This window comes from Mytilus galloprovincialis, chromosome 1 (assembly GCF_965363235.1).
Source record: "Mytilus galloprovincialis chromosome 1, xbMytGall1.hap1.1, whole genome shotgun sequence".
NCBI classification, from domain to species: Eukaryota; Metazoa; Mollusca; class Bivalvia; order Mytilida; family Mytilidae; genus Mytilus; species Mytilus galloprovincialis.
The window spans coordinates 80,256,639-80,281,270 of record NC_134838.1 but is presented as its reverse complement, the minus strand read 5'-3'; the positions used below and the strand labels follow the sequence as shown (position 1 = coordinate 80,281,270).

Here is a 24,632-nt window from a genome sequence, read left to right as displayed (position 1 = left end):
CTTTAGTTTTAGACATTTTACATATTTTCATAGAAGGCCTGAGAGCATTTTTTTTCTCGATGCCAACGAATATGCAGTTGCAGGTTATATTTCATATGTTTCGGCTTAAATTATGTAGCTCATTTCGTTTGAGAATGTCAGACAGAAAGAAGAGTTTAACTTGGAAATAGTTAACAACAGTAAACAGCATCTATAAATTAATTTACGACATTATCATTTGAGCTGGGGAAAATATTGATTGATCGGTTTTAAAGCACTTATGTTCTTTTTCGTGTCGGTCAGTTTTTATTTGTGGAGGAAACCGGTGTACCCGTAGAGTACCATCAATCTACAGAAGAAAACTGACACCCCAGTAAATTAAGATTTGAGTCGAGCGTACCAGCCACGTGCAGGATTCGAACTCACAACCTCAGTGTTGACATGCTAGTGATACATAAGTTTGACTTATTGGACCACTAGGCCACCTAGTCTCCTTGGACATTTAACAAAATTACACAGACAAAAAGAACGTTACAATTATTTTTTTATAGGTAGTTTAAAATCAGAGCTTCGTGAATAGCTTAAGATGTCTAAATAGATATAGGAAGATGTGGTGTGAGTGCCAATGAGACAACTCTCCATACAAATAACAATTTAAAAAGTAAACCATTATAGGTTAAAGTACGGCCTAAATATATGTTTAACAAATAATATTGGTTTTTCTCAAAACATTTTACGTTTTCTACATCTAGTGTTGACGGATTTGCATATGATCGGTCAGTATTTAATAACAGGATAGTTTCTCTACATATTTATTTGAGTAATAGAATTATCAATCGTAAGCGATGTGTAAAGCAAAAAAGTGATACATCAATGGAAACAGCGCTAGCAATGTACTGGCCTATGATTGTGAATAATTCTACACATGATTTTAACATCTTTATAAAAGATTTCCGAGGGTAGAGAAATCTAAAGTCATGTTTATGATTTAACTATGATTCGGATCAAAACAGTATTTAATTTCTAACCCGCATTTAACAGTAACATTTTAGTGTTGCTTGTTTATTTTCCTATACTGAGTAATTTAAATGATTACTAATTTAGGTATACCTATATGTGTATGTCACACAATATTAAATCTTTACTAGGAAATAAAGCAGTTTCGTTACATAATAAACAGTAATATGATGAGAATATCAAATATGTACATGGACATGTTGGACTTCCATGTACTAGAAGTTGATGTTTATAATTTTGTTATAGATATTTTAGATTTGACTAATTGAGGATCTGTATGAAGTTATTTTTTTTCATTTTTTTTTCTATTTGCAGATCCAATGGAAATGGATTGAGGATTAGCCAATGGTCAAGATTTGCCAACATGGTTATTGCATTATCCTTAATCGGCTAACTACTCTTGCAAAAACAAATTTTATTTTAGAAAATTTAGAAAATTTTGAATTTTGCGTGTAGAATTGAATTTTCTCCAGCAATTTCTGCACTAGTACGTTTTTATATATTGGTGTTTTGATACAACAAGGTATTTAAGTGTCTTTCCTGTATCAAACTTTTATTCTATTTAATTGTGTCATAATATTAGCTGAAATATAATCTGTGTTCTGACAAGTTGTTATCTACATTTTAAGAAGATAATCGTAGACTTTTGAGCAAACCTAGCAACTCGTAAAAGCCTATTACAAGAGTTATTCTAAGTTTATTGTTTCTAGATATGGTTCTGAACATGATTTATTCACTTGAAGTAAGAGTTTCTTTACTATGTAGTTTACGAATCTTAGGTTTCTTGTGCAGTAAGATAGCTATTTGTAAAAGAAATTATATTGTTTTTCATGATACACATGAGGAAATTTGTATTGATCAGAGTAAAATATATGGTTATAGAAGAGGACACAAGGTAATAATCGTGGGAATGAATTATATCCTGTAAAATGGTAAAACAAAACTGTCAGATTTGTATTGATTTGGATAATAATAAGTTTGAGTTGCAAAGTTTAAGAAGCGGCGAATAAATGAGTTTCTGAGTAATTAGAAGCATAATGTAAATAGTCATCAGATCGTTAGACTGTTTATCTTCTTCATTTTGTAATATCTTTTAGTCTCGGCATATAATTCGGAACTAGTTTTCGGTATTTCCTGTTTTCTATTTTTATGATTTATACATATAGATAAGAACTAGTATCACTAGTTTTTCAACAGTACATAATGCATGTTCCACGAGGAAAGTGTTTGCGGTTTAAACGGCTGTGGCTTTATACTATTATATATAGTTTGGGATTTTAATTATCAGTATCGAAGGAGTTCACAGTTAGTCACATTTTTAGACAGTTGCCGCTATGTTTATTACATGTATTTATAAGATTTTGTTAATGGTAGTCTGTAAATTTAATTGTAAGTAGTATCGCAAGAGACAATAAGAACTTACTGCAAGCAACCAATCCCATTTCTGTGTCATTATTATAGCCAATTTGATTTAGATGAGAAATAACTTTTCTATGTCGTTAAATTCTGACGACCCTGGCGAGAGGAAATCAGAATTATTTTATTATACCATGTAGTATTTTGAATTTTCGCCTATCAAGCAAACTGTAACCGGCTTTCTATTTTAGTTCACTAATATATTGGTATTAAGTTATGAGTATGTAGTTCATACGCTCTATATTACCATCTATTGTCTCATATAAGGTTGTACAACATGATATCGGTTTAGATATAATACTTGAATAAACTGATTTTGATCGCGTTAGGAAGGTTTTGAATAATAATGAAATGTATTCTTCTTCAAACCATATGCATTTAACCGTAGCTCTTTGCTTCTGAACAGAATGTGAATTGTTTTGTTGATCAAACTTAAAGTTATTGATAAGTGTTTCTTGATTAAAGAATGTGGAAATGCGTCTATCACAATAATTTGAAGAGTTGTGCCCGGTATGACACAATAGCGGATACACATGTCTGTTCCTTGTCAATTTTCTTATTTGTTGAATTTAGAGGTAGAATTTTCCAACAGGTTGTCGGCTTTCCTATGGAAATCAACTTTGCACCTTTCCTGGCAGACCTTCTGTTTTTATATGAGCTGGAGTTCCTTCATACACCTATATAAAACAAGAAGATAAAAAAAAAACATAGATTATTTAATTTCACATATCAGGTACATTGATAATGTTCTTTCCATTAACTATCCAAACGTTTGTGATAGGGTCCTATTAATATATCCTCCTGAGCTGGAGATTGAGGAAACCTCTGAAACAACTTCCTCTGCATCATCTGTAGACATTTACTTCGGATTTGACAACAGCAGTCATCTCAGTACCAGACAAACGAGAAGATTTAAATTTTGAAATTATACATTTCCTCACCTTAGCACCAATATACAAACTTCATCCGAGTAAGGGGTATACATTTCTCAACTCATACAGTATTCAACAGCCTGCAGCTGCTACTCATATTTTGTAAAACGTCATCAGTGTCTGAGCAAAAAATTAATGAGTCATGGCTTTGTCAAAGAATGTCTCGTCCTTTTCTCAAAAAGTACCAAGACCTATTAAAAAAATATTCAGTGTCTACTTTACACATACTGTGGATTTATTATTATTCGTTGGATACCAACTTTCTTGGGTTTCGTTGGTACAGGTGAACCAAAAATTCAAATGTTCAACGAATAACATATTTCCAATAGGCCTTGTATACAGAGATTGGAAAAACCACGAAATCAAATATACACGAATATGCAAGTTTTCAGCAATCCACGAAAATTGATACCCAAGAAAATAAATGAATCCACAGTAATACAAGATGGTATTGGGTTAAACACGTTAAAGATTAAAGATTCTGAAGTAGGTTTTCTTTTTATCTAAGTTTAGTTTTTTGACTTCGTGGTATTATGTTCTTTTTGTCGTATCACGAATAACTTTTTGACGTAAATCGGTATTTATTCGTACCTCCATCGGCGTTTTGAATTTTGACTTTGGGCCCTTTGGCGTAGGTGAGTCCCGATGTGCGAACCGGACACAAAAGGTTTTTGCAGTGTTGTTTCTATTTTGTTTACCCTTGTATGTATATTTACGTATTTTTTACCTTATTGATAAATGAATAATGTATACGATATGTACTTTCAACGAGAACATTTTTTTCTTGTTGACGGTCGTTGTCAAATTCGCTGTCTACGCCTTTTATGTTGGCACATTCGTTAGATAAATTTGTATGTCTTTTTGAATTATTTATACATATATTATGAGTCAGTTGTGTTGTATTTCTGTCTGGCTGCTTGATCTCAATAATTGTCACATTGGCTGATTATGTGTGTTTGGATTGCTCGCTCAATTTTGTCAATATAGCGGATCTATGAACAACTGTCATACAAGTGGGAAGTTTATCTAGCTATAAGGCCAGGTTTAACCTACCATTTTCTGGAAAGTCCATGTACTAAAACTAATGGCAGTTGTTAATCAATTTTTCGTTTGATTGATAGTGTTGATTTTGCAGGTTTTTTGAATTTGCCTTTGAGTTCGGTATTTTTTAATACTTTTTTTCATAAAGTATCGGTACATGTTCATTTTCTATTCGTTGTACGTTACCGAACAGGAAAGCATCAAATTAAAGCACCGTTTTTTTTTCATTACGTTAATTGAGGTAAACCCATCATAAGACACTGAAATCATGATATATAAAATAAAAATATAGAATAAAAATAACACAACGCCTTTGTCATACAAGTGAGTTGTTTAGCTACCTATAACACCATGTTTAATCCACCATTTTCTACATAGGAAAATGCCTGTACCAAGTCCGGAATATGACAGTTTTTATTCCTTTCGTTTGATATGTTTGAACTTTTGATTTTACCATTAGATTACCGTTTACAATTTTCCTCGGAGTTCGGTATTTTTGTTATTTTAATTTTTAAAAAACAAAGGGGTTATCTGCGGCCGATTGAATAGTTCGTGGTACAGTAGTAGCACAGGTATCGTTACTTAAAGTAAAATTCCGGTAATAAAGTGCATTCGGAAATGTTTTAATGATTACAGGAAGAAGGAATCGGACTTCGACAGATGGAATATACATGTATCTGAGGTTATCTGCGATATGTTAGTTCATAACGGTAAACCAAATAATGATAGTTCCCGTTAACGATTCGAAGAGGTTGCTTCATATTTACCATTTATAACCCTTGGACTTATAGCTGTCTTATATACATCAATGATCCATTAAATTTATGCCTTGTAACACTTTATCAACTACTGCTGAATTGATGCTGCTTAAAGTTGAAAAGTAATCAATGGAAGAAAGCTTAATAAACCAATAAAGTTAAAACCATAAAAATGAGGTCAAGGTCAGATGAATCTTGCCAGAAAGACGTTTACACCTTAAACCCGATCCATTCACCAAATATAGTTGACCTTTTTCTTAAAGTGTCTGAGAGAAGGACCAAACCATGACACTTAACATAGACATATGAACCATGAAAATGAGGTCAAGGACAGACGATTTCTGCCAGACAGACAGTGGGAAAGCCAGTGACGTTGAAGAGCTTCTTCCGGTGGTCACGCGGGAAAGGAGACATAATCTAAAAATTTCGAGGTGGCGCTGTAACCAGCGTGTAAACAAAAACGTAGCCTGTGCTTCAGACAATAAATTTATTAAAACTACTTATCAGCCATCAGTATTTGAGGTTAATTATTCATTAGAATAGATTTTGGAACACGACTGCACAATTAGGCATTAAAATAAGTGCTCCGCTACTGAAATATGATAAATCAAAAGACTACCTCCGTTGATTTCCAAAACACCGCGGGTAATCCCCCTTCTACAAAGAACTGACAAAAACGCATCCTAAAGCTTTTCATTGGTCGAGATATAAATAAATGTGACCCAGAAACATATGGGCACATGACTATGTACAGAATTCCCCGTCACTCTGAGTCTTGTTTACATAATAAATACTTCAAACGGAGCTCAAAATTCAACATTTTTCATACGTTTTTGGAGTTATTTCGGTGTATAATTAAGCAAATTATGTCATATTTTACAGCTTGTAACCACGGAATTGGTTAAGACAAGTAAGGGTGATGATGTTTCCAGGATTTTGAATATATTTTACTTAAAAATGTTGATGTGTTGAAGGCTTTACACCGTCATTTGTTGATGTTTTTCATGTTGCTCAAACTCCTCGTATCACATTTTCTGTATTTATTTAATTATGCTGCAGTGTATAACAGATTTATGTAGTACATTGAAACTGGTATAATCTATGAACGAATTTGTCCATAAAAATGACTTTAGTTGTCTTGAAGTACCCCCCTTTTTTTCCCAACTTTTCAAAAAAAATTCAGTTAGTCAAAAGTTATTGTCTGAATAAAAAGCCTACACAACTGCAAAGTGTAAGCACTCAGTTAATCTTTGTTTTAAGCCATTTTTTGGGGTAATGGTTAGTCAATCTTTGTTTCTGTAAATAATAATCTGAAATCTTTCAACTTGTCAATTTTAAAAAGTACCAATCAACAAATATTGCCTGCCTACTACTGTGGCATGAAAATCTGATGCATCAATAATTTCCACTTGATTTTTAGTCTTTGTTCTTGTTGTTTATATACAAAAAATACTGAGATTAACATTCAATAGGAATGCCCAATGCCTAGTACATGCAATTCTTAATACACTGTGAGAGCAATATGACCATTTAAAACATTAACAAAATGCCATATCACTTCCAAGATCTACTTTGAAAATGGCATACATGTATGAATGTCTCGCTCTGTTTTGTTGCATTGATATCAATGCTTGATCCACATTTTTATTTTTTCACCAATCTACAAAAAAACAAAGTTTAGACACAGGATCTAATTGAAAGTTAATCACAATCGTACCATTCCTATATCTGTGTGCTGATTTTTCTGCAATAGAAATACTTTTTCACACATTTTACTCCATTCTAAAAGCACACAATTGCAATAATTTGCAAAATCATGTGATTACATATAGGAAAAGGGCAGCAAGACATCTCATTCCTAATACTACACAAGGAGCAGGATCTGTTAACTCTTCCAGAGCACCTGAGATCATATATATGTTGTGGGTTCAAGTTGCTCAGTTTTCTTATTTCTAATTTGTATATTAGTTTAAACTTTTCATCAAAAAGTCTGAAAAAAAGAGATATGTATCTACTGAAAAAGATTTATTTAGGTGTTACCATTCAAAATCTACCTGGAAGCAAAATAGTGAAAAGTCAAGTCATGATAATTGATAGGACATTTGAGAGACCTCAAGGATACCTCACTACGTCTAGAAGATGTGAACGATTCCAAAACCTCTAAGTCCTTCACACCTAATAAATCATTAAAGACCATCAAGTTGACTTTTTATATCTTTGATTTTTTTTTAATCTCAAATACTACAGTACATACATCATACAGGTATATGTCTGATATCAGTGACAGATCCAGAACTTTTTCTAAGGGGACGGGGGGGGGGGGGGGGGGCTGACTGACTAAAGAAGGGTCCGCTCCAGTGATTTCCTATATAATCAACCAATTTTTTCCTACTCAAGAGGGGCCCTATGAATATGCTAGCTTTGCATCTATGAATCTCATGTTTTTCAATGACATTAAGTTTTATTGTATTGCAACAGCATTATTGTCTCATGTACATTTACCCCACGTTATCAATATAAAATGGTTGAGTGTTTCGCATTGTATGTTTAAAAATATAAAAATGTTTAGAAATAAAAGTTTATTAAATGGTAAATAAATACAAAGTCACAAAAATAATGTTTAAATGAACCATGTGTAAAAAGATTTTAAATAATTTAAGAGTATTGTTGTTAAAAGGTCTAAGTTAAAGTAAAATCAGTCAAATAGTCCTCTGTTCCATACATGTAAATCCTCAAAATAGAAATTCTGCTCTTCTTATTCCTATAATTGTTATCTAAAAATATATAATTTGTGCAGATGATATTATCAAATGAAAATAATTTCAAACTTCTCAAGAGTTGTAATATGAAATTATAATATATTTCAATTGATTTCTATGTGGTCCAAGAATGAGAAGGTTCACATTTAAATTGGAATTGGTGTTTTTTATTTGAATTTCACTAATGGAAATCTAATCAGATGTGAATAATTGCCAATGAGACAACTATCCCAAAATACTCCAATGGAGTGGATATACAGGCAATTCTATGCTACACAAAAGCCTTCAAACATGAGAAAATCCCATAATGCATATATTACTATGATTGTTTCAGATGTTTGTTATCATTTTTTTAAAATTGAAACCATTCTTATTTTAATCTTAAAATATCAAAAGGATGTTTATCAACACGACGGGTGCCACATGTGGAGCAGGATCTGCTTACCCTTCCGGAGCACCTGAGATCACACCTAGTTTTTGGTGGGGTTCGTGTTGTTTATTCTTTAGTTTTCTATGTTGTGTCATGTGTACTATAGTTTTTCTGTTTGTCTTTTTCATTTTTAGCCATAGCGTTGTCAGTTTGTTTTAGATTTATGAGTTTGACTGTCCCTTTGGTATCTTTCGTCCCTCTTTTATTACCACTGGGTTGATGTCTCTGCTGGTGGACATTTTGTCCCCTAGGACATCATCCGCCCAGTAGTAAAACTACAATTACATAAGCAACACGACGGGTGCCACATGTGGAGCAGGATCTGCTTACCCTTCCGGAGCATCTGAGATCACCCCTAGTTTTTTGTGGGGTTCGTGTTGTTTATTCTTTAGTTTTCTATGTTGTGTCATGTGTACTATAGTTTTTCTGTTTGTCTTTTTCATTTTTAGCCATGGTGTTGTCAGTTTGTTTTAGATTTATGAGTTTGACTGTCCCTTTGGAATCTTTCGTCCCTCTTTTATATGATTCAACAAAAATATGGTCGCAAGGTGATCAAAAGTTGACAATTTCTGTATCATTTGGTCTCTTGTGAAGAGTTATCCTATTAACAATCATACCACATCTTCGTTTTATGTTATTCAATTGTTGCATTAAATTAGTTAAAATAAAAGGCAAATGTGAACACCAATATCTCCCCTAACAAAAGCGAGGTAGATAGATAAACAGAAAGATAAACGGTAGTAAACAATACTTAAAACCTTCCTGTTGTTTACGGTAAGCGCATACAAACAGAGAGAAAAAAAAACACCTCAAAGGGTAAAATCTTTAATTTCCTCGGTTTTTAAAGAAAACTCTTACATGCGAACCTCGTGTAAAAACAAAAAGAAAGAAAATAGTCTTACCTGTGGAAAGTATGCCGTTAGGGACTCTAGGTGCCCCCTCAGTGTAAACAGATCATCCAGCTCGTTCAGTCCTAGATTCAGCTTCATAGATCCATTTGACGCAATCAAGTCTAAATAAAAGATTCCTCTAGCGGACTTTTTAAAGGAAAGCACTTTCCCTCTCCCGATATTGAGTTTTGTATTCCGTCCTACCAGTAGAAGTAACAATTTGACTAAATTGCACATTTTCGGCTGCCATTATAACACTTAATCGTAAATAGATTTCTAGACAAAGGTTAGAAGTATTGACTTGAAAACGAAAAATACGCACTTTTATACTTATTTCATTTTTCTAGCTAATATTATCTAAACCAATAATATTACACTTTGAAGTATGGGGTGGGACTAATGGAGGGATAACCACCCCATTCTTAGGTTTCATATAACAACTCTATACCAAATTGTTTATGTGGTGCGCAAACAAAAATGCGCTTAACAACAAAACAACGTGTTGATGAATCTCTAGAAACTATACTGTGATAATATGTCATCTGCTTTATTTTTGGGTTTCTTAACTTAAAATCTTTATCTAAAGCAGCTACATTGTAAAAAAAAAAAAAACCCAAAACATTCGATTTTTTTCTGAAATTTTTTTTTGAGCGTCATTGTCTCGTACCTTATATTTTCTTATTATATGTGTTTCCGTTCCCCCTTTTTTCGAGTTATACTATTGTTGAAGATCATATAGCAACATCTCAATTCTTTCATATTTATTCTTTTTCGTATTGTTTTTTTTTTTTTGACACAATCATAATCTCCCGCCTTTTTATTTTTAATTAAACTGTTGATTATGTGCACATGCGCAGACGATTCACAGAGAAAAAACTGAAAAATCAAAAATGGTGCCCGCTAAGTGTTTGTTTTTGTTGAGTACAGTTGTATGTAATGGCCAAGTGCATGACCTTAATATAAGGAAATGCAGAAGTGTGGTTGATGAAAGCTATGAGGTAGTGGAGCTGCAGTGTCTACCAATTCTTTATTTCTTCAAACAACTCAGGTTGTATTGAACACTTATAACATGGGGAAAAATGAATTCCCACTACTGGTATATGTTGAGATACAAAATTAGTCAATTGAGAAAGAAAGTTACTGATTGAAGCACGATGATCCATCATAAAATTTTCTAAATACTATTAGAATGAAATTATAACATTTTTCCTAAATATTAAAGGACTTATTCTTCTCTCTACGTTATGATAAGATTCATTAAATAAAGTTGGGTTGATAAATTTAATTCAATTAGACTTAACTGAAAAGATTAGGATTAATTTATATGACTAAGCATCCATTGTGATGACAAAGGAGATATTAGCATTTCTTTGCTATATTATCTTATTAGAAGTTTATTGAGGGGGGAGGGGGCTTTTTTTTTTATTATTATTGAAGGTTTTAACAAAGGAGAGTGATAATTTTCTATACATAAGAAAGACTCAACATCCTGTGTTTGACATGATTATAAATTATGGATAAATTGATAAATTTTTTGCTTAATTTCTCTTTTTAAATTTTTTTTTATGAAGAAAATAGGGAATAAGTCAGATTTTTGAAATGATGTTACTTCAAAGGGTGTTGTTTATATTATACATATCAAGAAGTTTTGTATATGTTTACACAAGTCTGTTTTATTATGTTAAGAAGAAGTTTAACTCAAATTTGAAGTAATATATGTTTATCTGTCTGATGTTCTCCATTAACAGTTAATCAGTTTTGAAATTGATTGCAATTAAGTCAATTTCCTATACTCTACATCTAAAGATTGTTATACATGTTTATCTATCTATTAGCTTGAGGTTTGATTGTTATTAAAAATATTTAGTAATTACACAGTATGATAACTTCTAAAGGAAGAAAATCAAAATATTAATGAAGCTTTACATCAGAGGAATTATCTGATATGATCTATCAGATTAAAAGATAACGTTTATTTGGTCTTAAAAATAATGTAAAAATATCAAAAATGCTATAGAGGTTGATGGGGAACATTAGACAGACCTTAGTAGTAAATGAAATGTTTATACTGTAATATAAAACATGTATATAGTCTTTTTTTCTTGTTATTAAGCAATATAGTTGTGATAATTTATTAAATGTTAATTGTTTTAAAGTAGGTGCTAAATAATTGTGATAATCCTTAAAGGTCATATTTCAAATCTTGATAGTTGTACTCCTGATAACATGCTGTTATATATATTTACTATATTTATTTACAATGATAGTTTAAGAGAGGAAAATATACTCTATAAAGACAAGTTTTATAAAGAAAGTAGTGCCTATACTATAGTTTTGGTGCTGTGTATTCTTACATTGAAAAAATAAGCATTTACGGTTGTTAATCAAACCATGTTACCTGTTATATTTTATCTATATTTTGTTACATTCCATTCACTTAATGTTTGCTTCATGCATGTTTTCATTTTAAACATGGAAACCATGTGGGTTATATTTTTATTTTATAACATAATTTATCTTCTATCACATTCCATCAAGTTACTTTTTATATTGTAGTCATTTTTAAAAACTAGAATCATCTAGTTAATCATATTACTATATGTTATCTTTTACATGTCTCTTTTTAGAAATCCATTCTTGTTAAAAAAAAAAACCATTTGTTTTAGAAGCTTTATAAAATTTTATATATATTAGAAACAAACTCAGGGTTGTATGCTCAAATATCGGTTTTAATACAAGTTTTTTATATACTATACATATATTGTAATATTTATTTTTAATGCTAAAAATACTCAATCAGTTTTTGCAATAATGGTGATCTACACAAAATGTGATGTATACATAATGTATATAAGTTTTTGATAATAAAAATAATTTATTTTCTTCAATCTTTGTTTTATCTCTTCTCAAGTTTCTGTAGTTTGTGTGTTGTGGAAAGAAAATGGATGCCAACCCCTTGTCAACAACCATCTCTCTCACATATTGGTTAACTCCAAGCAAATAAAAATTTAGACAAGCAAAAAACAACACAAAATTCTGCAATGTGGACAACATGAGCGACAAACGTACCCTGGTTACCAACCAATGTTGCTCTACCTTGCAACGTGGAAAACAGAATGGACGACAAACATATCCCTGGTTACCCACCAATGTTGCTCTACCTTGAAACGTGGAAAACAAAATGGACGACAAACATACCCTGGTTACCAACCAATGTTGCTCTACCTTGGTCAAAAGTATGATACGTGGACCAAACATTCCACCATCACTAGCACAATGTTTACATTACTCTACCTGCTCTACCTGCTCTACTGTTTTCTTATCCCTATTCTACTACTACTGATTGGAACCTCTTATAAAGAGACTTTTGGTCTCATGAAACATCTCAAATTTTAAGGATTTCCTGATTTTACTTAAATCAATTCAAACATTATACAGGGAAACTTAGTTTTGCCGAAGAATTTCTTAATTCAGAAGTTTATGAATACCTTTACACACTTTCAAAATAACCAATTTATATAAAAAGGTATGTAGATATAAAAAGATACCAGAATTAAAATGATGCTCTCCAGACACGAGTTAAGTCTACAAGAAAAGCATCAGTGACGCTCGAATGAAAAAAGTTAAAAGGCTAAATACATGTACATTACAAAGTTAAGGAATCTATTCTTTGGGTAGACAATCCTTAGCTTTTCGAAAAGGTCAAAGTTTATAATAGGACAGTCACTGTGACTCAAAAAAGAAACAAAGAAAAACAACTCGAGGTCAGAATATCGTTAGAAATGATGACCGTGCTTGAAAGTCACATGTAAAGCTCTTTCTGCCGTGTCCTGTATTGAGATAACAAAAACGAACATAAGCTTTCACGAGTGAATTTAATAGTATTGCATGCAAGTAGTATTTTATCGCACGAAATAGTAAATAGCAAGCATCACACTGATACTTAGGAAAATCTAATAGTTGAATTCGAATGTCAAACGGTCTTCATTAAATGATTTGACTCCGGATTCATTGACATTTTAATCAGAATTTTTGAGAACGCAAACAGATGTGTGCTTTTGAAATGTGATCTATAATGTGAATGAATCAAGACGTGTAGGATAGTTGGTCAACACAATGAATAAAATTTTCAAAACCGTACCATAGTACAAGTATGTAGATGATATAAGGTTAAACTATTAAAACAAACAAACAAAATTTGAATTAAAATTTCATAATTAACTAACGTTCCTGTTAGTATTTTTTTTCAAATCCTTTGAATATAAAATATATAATATCAATAAACACGAACGTCAAGTACTTATGGATAGACATTCTTTTTTATCGAATTAATCTATTTTCAAATTCAAACATTCCACTAGGTGAATATATTACTATGCAAAATATTAGCAAAGGCTTCTAAATCCATACTAAAACAATATAAAATAATCAACATTATGGTCGTAAGTAGATTTTGTTGTGATAATTGTAAATTATTTTTACGGTTAATGTGAGCTGCAAGGATTTAAAATCATGCTTTATGAATTGAAAACAAACAAGTATTTTTTATTGACGACCGTTTAAAATTTAAATATTTAATAAATTTATCTTACTTTCCGTTTTATGGATATATGATAATACAAAAAAAATAAATGATAATTACTCATAAAGCCCAAATAACAAAATGGTATGAAATAAATAACGTAGAAATATAAGGATTATTGTTTATAAACATTTTTTTTGTATGATGCAAGAATTTATTAAGATTTAATTTATATGTTTCCTGTACAAATGAATATTTAAAAATACCAAAGCCTCGAGACCAAAGCAGAGTATCTTGTCATATAAAATGCTTATTTCTTAATTGCAACTCTGAAAACATTCTGATTTCAATCATTGTTAGTTTCTTCAGAAACATAAAAACAGTATATATTTTATATTTATTTCTTTGATTCGGATTGAATAAAATAAATTTGATAAAATTATCTTTCTGTTTTCCGATCTAATATTAATAATTTAACCAGAATGTTCTCTCTCGTAAGTATATGATGAAATACACACGTCAGTATCCCTTGGTTCAATCTTCAAACATAATTAGTTTACATGTTATCGAGACAACAGACACTACCACGTTATAATTGACCTAGATACACACAGTGTACAGTGGTCGTTTTAAAACATATAATTGCATCGTCAAGGGTCATCAAGGGACCACATCAAAGACTTGATAACGACCTGTTAAGACCTGTATAAATAACCGAAAACTTTCGAGACGTTCCGAGAAATTTATTCTGACTTCCGGCCGAGAGATATCAAGTGGCCCATAGACACATCCAAAACTCGCCAATATATAAGCATGCAAAAAATAGAAAGAACAGTAAGAGAAAAAATGGTCTAAAATTTGACCCCATCCTGACCCTCGTACTTGTGAGAACGTATGTATAGGTTGAGGCCTTGCCCTCCATGTATTCAAAGTAAAGTATTATATTATTTTGATTATGAAATATTGTGATTAGAAACGGTTGCTTTTTTCAATCGATCTTCAAACCCTTTGCCTTGAGTATTGGTGCTAAAACCGAAATATCTTAACTATATTTGTATCATTTGTATTAATCTGTCAAACGTGTGTGTTCTACAAGGACCAGCAGTCACCCTTCCATTTGATACATGTATCTATATAACTTACCAAAAATTATTCTGCATATAATATAGTTCGATTTTAACACGTAAGAACTACTTTGTTTTAAATACGTACTTCTTTCTATTTTGAACGTACCCGAAATGGTGGTGTAACATCTTACGAAGTCTAATCAAAATTTTTTGCAAACTATTTCGCTCTGGCTGGTGATAGGGGCCGTCTTACACTTGCAGTGTGATGAGATCCTTTTTGTTCCATGTTGAAGGTTTAATGTAACTTTGAGTTTAAATATAGCAATTAAAGCGCTGTTCCTTTGCTTAATTTTTGTATGTGTTTTTTTTAATGTGCTTATATTCATTTTGTGTCACGGATCGATACCCCAAATTCTTTTGTTTTTCTATGGAAAAAAAATGTTCCTATACAAAAAAAAAAGAAATATTGGTATATTCTTTTTCCTTCGATTTTTTTAATAACGTAAATGATTTTTAATTTTATGAATTAAACGAAAAAGAGAAGTGTAATATAAAATCTCTCGATTCTTTCTTCAAACACGATTTGTTATCATATGCTAATTACCCATATCATATTTTAATGACCACATGCTGTGGCCATCATATAAACCTAATAAACATCCGAATGTAAAATTTCGCACGATAGATAATGACAAACAAACGACGGAAATTACATAATAAATCCACAGCGTGTGCATTTGACTCTATCTTAATATATTTGTCAGTACATGGAGGAAAGGTCGTTGTCAAATGCATTTTGAAAGATTAGGAACGACGATTCAATTTCCATTTGTTTATTGTTTTAGTCGTGGTTGAAACGTCACCAGGAACATATCAGGATAGACAACAGAAGTCTGTAAGTATCTATTTTATGTATTCATATACATGTATTAACATAGATATTATAAGCCTTTCATATCTTCTGTTGACACATTTTCATAACTATATGCACCGTTAACTTTTAGTAGATCACAGATGTCCTTTTCGAACATAAAGAACCTCCCCGAAAAGACACACCTCAGCCGAATCTTTCTTCTCAAATGAATGCCTGAATCACGCCTGGTAAACCATCTAATCTCAACCAAATGGTTGAGACGGATAAAAGTATTCTGGCACTTCCTGTTGAGCTTTTCTGGTTCAAAATATTGAAAATAAACACAGGGTAGGTCGAATTTTCGTCGATTTACTGAAAATCAATGACTTTTTTGTAAAATCGGAGAATGTCATGCCATAGATAAATCATAATTGTAACTAATATGTCTCTTCTTGGTTTAAAATATTTTAAATTGAAGTCACAATCACTTTTCTCCTACGGATAATAATGTTTTAAATTACATTTTTTAAATCCGATAGAACTGCTATGATATTAATGACTAGCAAGAAAATATGTCAATTATTTGTGTTTTTTAGGCTTTACGATAACCACGTCTGTAAATTGCCCAAATATTATTTTGTCAAGCCTACTCTGAGCAGAAAAATAAAAAAAAATATAAATGGTTGAGATATAAAGGTATTGGTTGAGTCTTTCTGTCACAATGTTGAGACTTTCTGGTTGCGCTGTACTATTCGAGTTTACCTTTTTTTACGGTTAACCCGATTCATGTTTTATGTCTGTGGTAAATGTAAATACACTCAGATACAATTTTAAGCATTGCCGATAGAAAAATGCATGCCTTACAAATATAAATAAGATTATTTTACAATGGTTATTTATTAATATGATTTGGATGAATTCGATTCCTAACAGACATCAAAATTTATTTAATGCCGAAAATGCGTTCATTTATAAAGAAATAAAATAGTTAAAAACTAAACAATCGAACAGGACCCCTTTTCTAGGTTTATTTTATCGAACACATTATTTCAGGTAAAAGGTGGTGATAATTTTTGTCATTATAATACTTATCACAAAAAAAATATGATTCGATTTCAGAATTGCTTTGTAAGTACTATAAGGGAGCTACCATTTGATTTTTATGGGGGAGGGGGGGGGGGGGCTAGGATGAAATTTGAAAAAAATAGGCAGGACAGGAGTTTTGAGTAAAAAAAAAAGGCAGGATGAGACACTTTGCAAAAAAAAAGGCAGGATGACAATTTAGGTAAAAAAAGTCAGGATAAACTAATAAAAAAAAAGGCAGGACCGAATAGAGTGAAAAATAAAAAGGCAGAACAGAGATTACAACTAAAAAATGCAGGACAAAATTTTTCATCAAATAAAGCGGCTGAATGATCGAGACTACCATTTTTTTAGCCGTGGAACTGTCAGGATCAGTTCCAGGTTGAACTGTGTAAATCGATTCTAGGTATAGAACTTACCAATGACCAAATCAGTTCTTTGTTAGAACTGTTCTAGCTAGAACTGTCTTAAAAGTGTCAGGAGATAGTTCCACATTTGTCCGCTAGAACAGTTCTCCTGAAGTCAGATTATGACAGTTAGGGATAATCTCCATTGTATGTACATCTCCTTTGCAATTTTTTAAATGAGAATAACTTTTGATGAAATGAATGAATTTAATGATTATCCATTTCTGAATATTAATTCAGTTTTCTTTTGAAATATTTTAAAACTGGATTCGACGTAGGTAAATTGTGGGAGATAGTTAGTTTGAACTCTGGCCTGGTCAACTTAAATTCAAAAAAAAAATTGTGTGTGTCTATGCTAAGCATGCGATATCTGCTAAAAACTGTGGCCACACCTTACCAGATAGCTCGAACTAACGCCGAAAGGATAAACAAAAGTTTTACATTTACAAAATTTTTGCCTCCGTTAGGAGTCCGCGATGTAATGACCAAATAAAACGGACGTGTAATATGCCGAAAAATGGGGTGGAATAGGAATAGGAAAAAAAATAATGTCAGAATAAAAAGCCAATAATTTTGCCTGATCATGATTAAGAAGTTGAGCCAAAAATATTAATGATACCAAAGAAAACTAACATACCAATAATTGATTTTTCTTACGCGATTTGTTTTCAATTTGTATGTATCCGTTTTATTATCAATGTTCTTTCTGTGGTACGATTGCCAATGATACAACTCTCCACAAGAGACCAAAATGACACATAAAGTAACAACTAGAGGTCGCCGTACGGCCTTTAATAATAAGCAAAGCCCATACTGCATAGACAGCTATAAAAGGCCCCGAAATGACAATGTAAAACTAAAGGCCTTATTGATATATAAAGAAAAAAATAAAGAAAAACAAATATGTTACACATAAAAAAATAAATAAATTCTAGCCCTGGAGATGTCAATTACAACATTATTGACGTTAAAGATTCTGTGCAAAACTGCATCTCAACCGCTAGACTTAATCTCCAGCGTTAGAACTTTAATACTAGTACTTAAAAACACCGCTATTTACTATTTAGACTCTATTACAACCAAAGGCCTCTTTAGAAGCTGCTGTGATAACTACAGACAAGATTAAAATGACTGTTGAAATGTCAAACAATATACGGCAAGTTTATGAATTTTGACAGTTGTATATGTAATTGATACTAAGCTACACAAGGTCATGTTTTTCTCTGACTGTTTATGACGTCTTTACACTAAATTCATTGGATGTTGGATGTGTACGGATTTATAGTTCAGTCTTACCTGCATGATTTTTTTATTAGTTGTTAGTGGCTTTGAACTAGCTGTCAGATAACTGCGAGTACTCTCAGATGAGGGCCCTCATGGGGTTTTTGATTATGTGATTACTTGGCCGTTTTTTTAATGATTATTTGATTATTAAGCCAAATATTTCATGATTATTTGATTACCTAGGACTGTATTTTTAGTTTATGATTATTTGATTACTAAAGATAAGCAAATATTTAATGATTATGTGATTATATTGGCAAAAAAATGGTGATTATGTGATTACTAGGACCCCCCCCATGAGGGGCCTCTCAGATCTGTTCCTATTGTCTTTTTGTTGTCGGGATGTTCAAGAACCCGGCCACGTCCAATTGTATTTTTGTCCATCTGATGAGTTAAACCTTTTTCAACTGATTTTTATAGTTCGTTCTTATGTTCTTATGTTGTACTGTTATATATACCACTGTCCCAGGTAAAGGGGGGGGGGGGGGGGTGGATTCCGCTAACATGTTTAACCCCTCCACATTATTTATGTATGTGTCTGTCCCAAGTCAGGAACCTGTAATTCAGTGGTTGTCGTTTGTTTACGTGTTAAATATTGAATCATATTTGTTTTTCGTTATTTTTTTTTTTTTTTATAAAAAAGGCCTTTAGTTTTCTCGTTTAAATTGTTTTGCATTGTCATATCGGGGCCTTTTATAGCTGACTATGCGTTATGGGCTTTGCTCATTGTTGAAGGCTGTACGGTGACCTATGGTTGTTAATGTCTGTGTCATGTTGGTCTCTTGTGGACAGTTGTCCCATTGGCAGTCATACCACATCTTCCTTTTTATAGTTGAAAATTTCATTCACCAGAAGATCTCAACATTGTTCCAGAATATCTCAACCGATACCAGAAAATCTCAACATGACATACTTTATAACATATTAAGCATGATGAAATTATATTAGTAAAGAAAAAGAACAAACTATAATTTTAAGTTTATAATGTTTTAGAAAAATACTAATTTACTAATATATATATGCTAGTTTATCAATGATATCACTGTCATTTTGTCAATAGCAGACTGCGCTGGCCATATTTACCTGCTAGAGAAAAGTCAGTACGATGTCATTTTAAATCCCTTTCATTTGTGTTATACACGAGACAAACTGTAATTCAAATATCTCTGGCATGACATTCTCCGATTTTACAAAAAACGCATTGATTTTCAGTAAATTGACGAAAAGTCGACCTACCCTGTGTTTATTTTGAATATTTTGAACCAGAATAGCTCAACAGGAAGTGCCAGAATACTTTTTTTCCGTCTCAACATTTGGTTGAGATTAGATGGTTTACCAGGCGTGTGAATGGTCATCAAATTAATACTTGTTATTGACAGGCATTGTCGAATAATTCTAAAAAAAATGTATCAATTCTGACTGCAATGAATTGAAATGGAAAATAATATACATTGTATCTCGAGGGAAATGTACACATTTTAACAACAGTGAATTTTTCATAAATATTATATAAAATAGTAAAAGTGTAGCATACATAATTATCATGTGTATTAACGATTAAACTCTGGAAGAAATATAGTTCAGCATAAATACAAATATACAGGCTTCAGCACATTATTAACACCTGTCATTGGCAAAATCCCTTTTTTTCTTATAGTGCTATAATCTGGATAACACACAGCTAATGTGTGCATTAACTATACCTAAGATATACTGCATCATGTGCATGAAAAAAAGGGGGGGGGGTGGGTTAATGGAAAAAGTAAATTTTTCTCAGAAAGGTTTCTCTTTCTTCAGAGGTTTATATGGAAAGTTGATGTATAGATCTGTTGTGCAGTGTCATGTGGGTTTTTTCGCCTGTATGCGAGACATAGGCATGATAGGTATTGCAACCCAAAACTTGACATCCATAACCCAACGGCGGTGGCGACGATGGAGTACACTATTTGTTTGAAGCATTATATTTCATAAGTTAGACAACCTAAATGCTTCATACCTTATGTTACAAGATTTCCGTCTGTCATATGTCCATTGTCCCGGTAACCTAATTTTCATGGTTCAATAACTGCTTGATACGTTTTGTTTTGTTAAATGAAAAACTTACTTATTATGAGTTAGGATAACTATGTTTGGTATATGGGTTCCTAGCAACATTTACATGTTCGTCAGCTATAGGTACATGTAGGGTTATCCTGACCTCGACCTTATACCATGGATCAGTTATCAAAGATAAAGTAACTTATGCAAGACCGTATCTAGATACTATAACTAGTAACATGATTGTGAGGTGCACATATCCACCTGACAGGTTCCGTCTGACCTTGGCCTCAATTTCATGGTGCACATATAAACGAGTCTAAATTGAAAACTACGTCCAAACCTATGATTGCGTTGGATAAAAACCGCAATTTATATATATACAACTCGTCTAAACATCAACCCAACAATGTTAGATCTGTAAATTTGCTTTCGCAAATTTTTTGTTCTTCCCTCGCCGGGATTTGAACCCATACTACTGAGATATCTTGACACCAAATCACCTGCACTGCAGCCGTCCCGCTAGACCACACGACCACCTGGGCCTCACTATATATAGTGTTTGTGGTTTAGTCTATCTCTCAGATACTTTAAGCAGTAGGACCACTATATAGGGTGTATCATGTATTGAATAATTGTCAGCTGGAAATGTCCGTCTGACAGGTCTCAATTGACTTCAACTTAATTTTTATGGTTCATTGGACATTTTTTAGTTGTGTGGTTGGGTCAATTTTTCGGGCATTATAATCAATAGGTCAATAATATGTAGTGTATGGAACAACTGTGAGGTGTCATGTCTATTTGTCGGGGTTAACATGACCTTGACTTGTTTGATGTTTAGATCCGATTCTCAGGTACTATTAGCAATATGACAACTATTATACATTGTAGTTGTGCATTGATAATGTTATTAAGTATACTAGCTGATAATTGTAGTAAAACCTCCATACTAAAGACTTTCAACATGATTTGAATGATAAGTAAAAAAAAAAATGCGAGACATGTGCACTCATATTTTGGTAATAACATGTTTAAAGTGTTGACAAAATTACATGTACCTAAATTTCAATATATTTTTGTATCAGAGTGCTGAAGGAGCATCTTTAAAGTTTCGAGAGGGGAATGAATATTTTGTTGAAGGGGAGAATGTGTTGGGTACTTTACTTACATTTTTGCCTAACGGAGCTGCTGTTCCTTTTGGGACATGTCTTACTTGTTTTCTGGTATGTTGAATGGGGTAGGTAAAAGTATTGTCAACACCACTGAGTCCTGTGTTTTGTTTAAGACTTAATGAAACATGCATTTATATTAGTTGTTATTTGTGTCTTCAGTTCGCTGTCTCCTAGGCATGAATCATTCATCTGTTTTAAGACTCTATGATTGATTGATTGATCATGACTGGCCGACTGTCCAATGTCAAATATTTCATGCATATTCAGAAAGTTGGGAATGATACATGCCAATACTGATAAAAAATAAAGAAATATGCCTGAAGAAAAACAGTAACAGAGTAAGTGTTCCTGCATTTTAAACTAAAATATTCCTTCTAGAGTGAGAAAACTGTTATGAAACACCAGCAACAAAGACTATATTGTTATTCAGTCCTGACTTATTCCGTGTCTCTGAAGATAAAGATCAGGTATGTAATAATGAGGTTTTAATTTGACTTTTAAATTGTAAAAGTTTAATAAGTTACTGTAAGTTAAATTATAAATCCCTTTATTGTATAAAATTCAACAATTACTGTCCAGGTACATAATATAGCCATCTTTATCTTGCTGTATCCAGAGGCAATATATATAAGAAAATGTGGTATGGGTGTCAACATGGCCAATGAGACAACTCTCCATCTAAGTCACAATTTATAAAAGTAAACCATAAAGGTCAAAGTACGAACTTCAAAACGGAGCAAGACTATTATTAACTACAATAAAGAGAGTGAATAATATTATATAAGCAAAATAGACAACATAATTCAGATTAAAAGAAAGACAGACAATTTCTTCATCAAAGATTATTAATTTTGGTATGATAACTAAAAATATTAACGAAATGACTATTTTGATATAATTATTTCAATCGTATACCCAAACATGTCAAAGGGAAAACTTTTTTTTTCATATTTGAAATTGATTTGAATTTGTCGTTATTTCTTTCAGATCAGGCCTATCCAGAAGCAAGAAACGGGACATTTTTTAGCACGTACATCTACAGAGAGAGACATGTTTAAAAAACTGATTTATTTTCAATTTAAGAAAAACCTGTTGAACTTTTACTATTTCCTATTTGTTTATTTTATATTTATATGTTGATATTTTAAAATTGCTGCACAGTATTTCTATTCAGACCCACATAACAAAATCAGCTGAAGAAATTGATATTTTCATATTTCAAGGAAGTGTCCTTTTGCATTGTTGATAGCAGATATATGTATTGTCTTAATTTGGGTTCAAGAACAGTCACATCGCAACTTAAAATAAAATACGTTTTTATGAATGTTACATGTAAATACACATGAAAGATAGACATATATAAGAACACATTTTTTTATGACCTAAATGTATTTTCAAGGTAAATTTATTATGTAAACTTATTAAGAAGCTGTCCAAGTAAATATCAGGCAAATCCTATGATATTGGTGGCACAACATATTTTTTTTTCCTACTGAATTTTTGGATCCAATGCAACGTTTATATCATACAAAGGATATATATGTCAAAGATATTTTTGAAGCATCAGTGGATGGCTCAGAAAATGATTTTAAAGTTCACTAACAATGCAACAAAATTTTGTACAAAATGAAGTTATCGAGTTATCTCCCCCTTTCAATGAATTTGCAGTGCTTTCTATGTATTTTTTCTCTTTATTTGTTGTAGTTAATAAAAAACAAAATTTAATTTAAAGAAAGAATGAAATTGTGATATGAAATAGATGAAAAAAATTTGAAAACAAAATATGTCATGTGCCACCAACTGCCTTGTTTTTCCATGGACACCCTCTTAAATATTATCAAAAACACCGCTGGTTTAAAATAAACTCATTCTATGAAGCCTAAACTAATTTATTTTGAAGTAAAGTTATCTGTATGGTGAGGCTGAGACACAGAATCAATTTATTTCACATTCAATGTGATTTATGATAATCATAATATATAAAATAAAATTTATTTTGAAAGTAAAGTAATCTGTATGGTGAGGTTGAGACACAGAATAAATTTATTCTACGTTCAATGTGATTTTTGTCTTGTATAATAATATGTAAAATAAATGTATTCTTTATATTATTATAATCATAAATGACATTAAATGTAGAATAAATTTATATTGTGTCTCACCCTCACCATACAGATTATTGGACTTTCAAAATAAATTTATTTTATATATTATCATAATCATAAATGACATTGAATGTAGAATAAATTTATATTGTGTCTCACCCTCACCATACAGATTATTGGACTTTCAAAATAAATTTATTTTATATATTATCATAATCATAAATGACATTAAATGTAGAATAAATTTATATTGTGTCTCACCCTCACCATACAGATTATTGGACTTTCAAAATAAATTTATTTTATATATTATCATAATCATAAATGACATTGAATGTAGAATAAATTTATTCTATGATTTTCTTGAACTAATAATAGATATTAAGGCTCTATATAATAAATTTATTTTATAAATGATCATATACATAAAGCCCCATGCATTTAGAATAAATTTATTCTATGTTTCATCATTTACAGAGAGTTGACTGAAAATGGAATGCTAAGTGTAGAATTCAGTATAAATTTATTTTGAAATGTAACAAATAAATACTAATATAACAGAATTGTCTTTGTTTTTCATGATTTTTCCTCAAATACATGGGTTATAGCATAAATTTATTACATCCTGGTCCAAATTTGGCCTCTAATTGCACTTGTCAGAAATATGAGTGAAAAAAGAGGAAAATTGTTTTTTTCCCTTTTTATTCTGCTCTCAGTTACAGTTAACGGTAGAATTAAAACCAAATTCGACATGTAGTGTTTTGGGGCCTGCCGTAGCAAAATATAAACTTTTCTATCTTTGAAGTCATCGCTATATTCCTGCACCTGATCAATGAAATTAAAGATAAAAACTTGACAGAGTTCTTTTATATCATATATA

At 31.6% G+C, this 24,632-nt stretch overlaps 2 long non-coding RNA genes across 4 annotated transcripts in view; both read left to right on the top strand.

The window, feature by feature from the left end:
• Nucleotides 1–1,605, top strand: part of LOC143085310 (uncharacterized) — a 57,185-nt gene extending 55,580 nt beyond the window's left edge. For both annotated transcript variants that reach the window (XR_012981297.1, XR_012981298.1), the window contains exon 3: nt 1,312–1,605. This is a non-coding gene — a long non-coding RNA (uncharacterized LOC143085310). The remainder of the gene's footprint in view (nt 1–1,311) is intronic.
• Nucleotides 1,606–15,465: 13,860 nt separating this feature from the next.
• Nucleotides 15,466–23,595, top strand: LOC143046274 (uncharacterized). Of its 2 annotated transcripts, none has more exons than XR_012969118.1 (3): nt 15,466–15,706; nt 22,026–22,114; nt 22,635–23,595. It is a non-coding gene; the product is annotated as an uncharacterized LOC143046274 (long non-coding RNA). The 2 variants fall into 2 exon arrangements; XR_012969127.1 differs by having other exon boundaries at nt 15,468–15,702.
• Nucleotides 23,596–24,632: the final 1,037 nt, after the last annotated feature.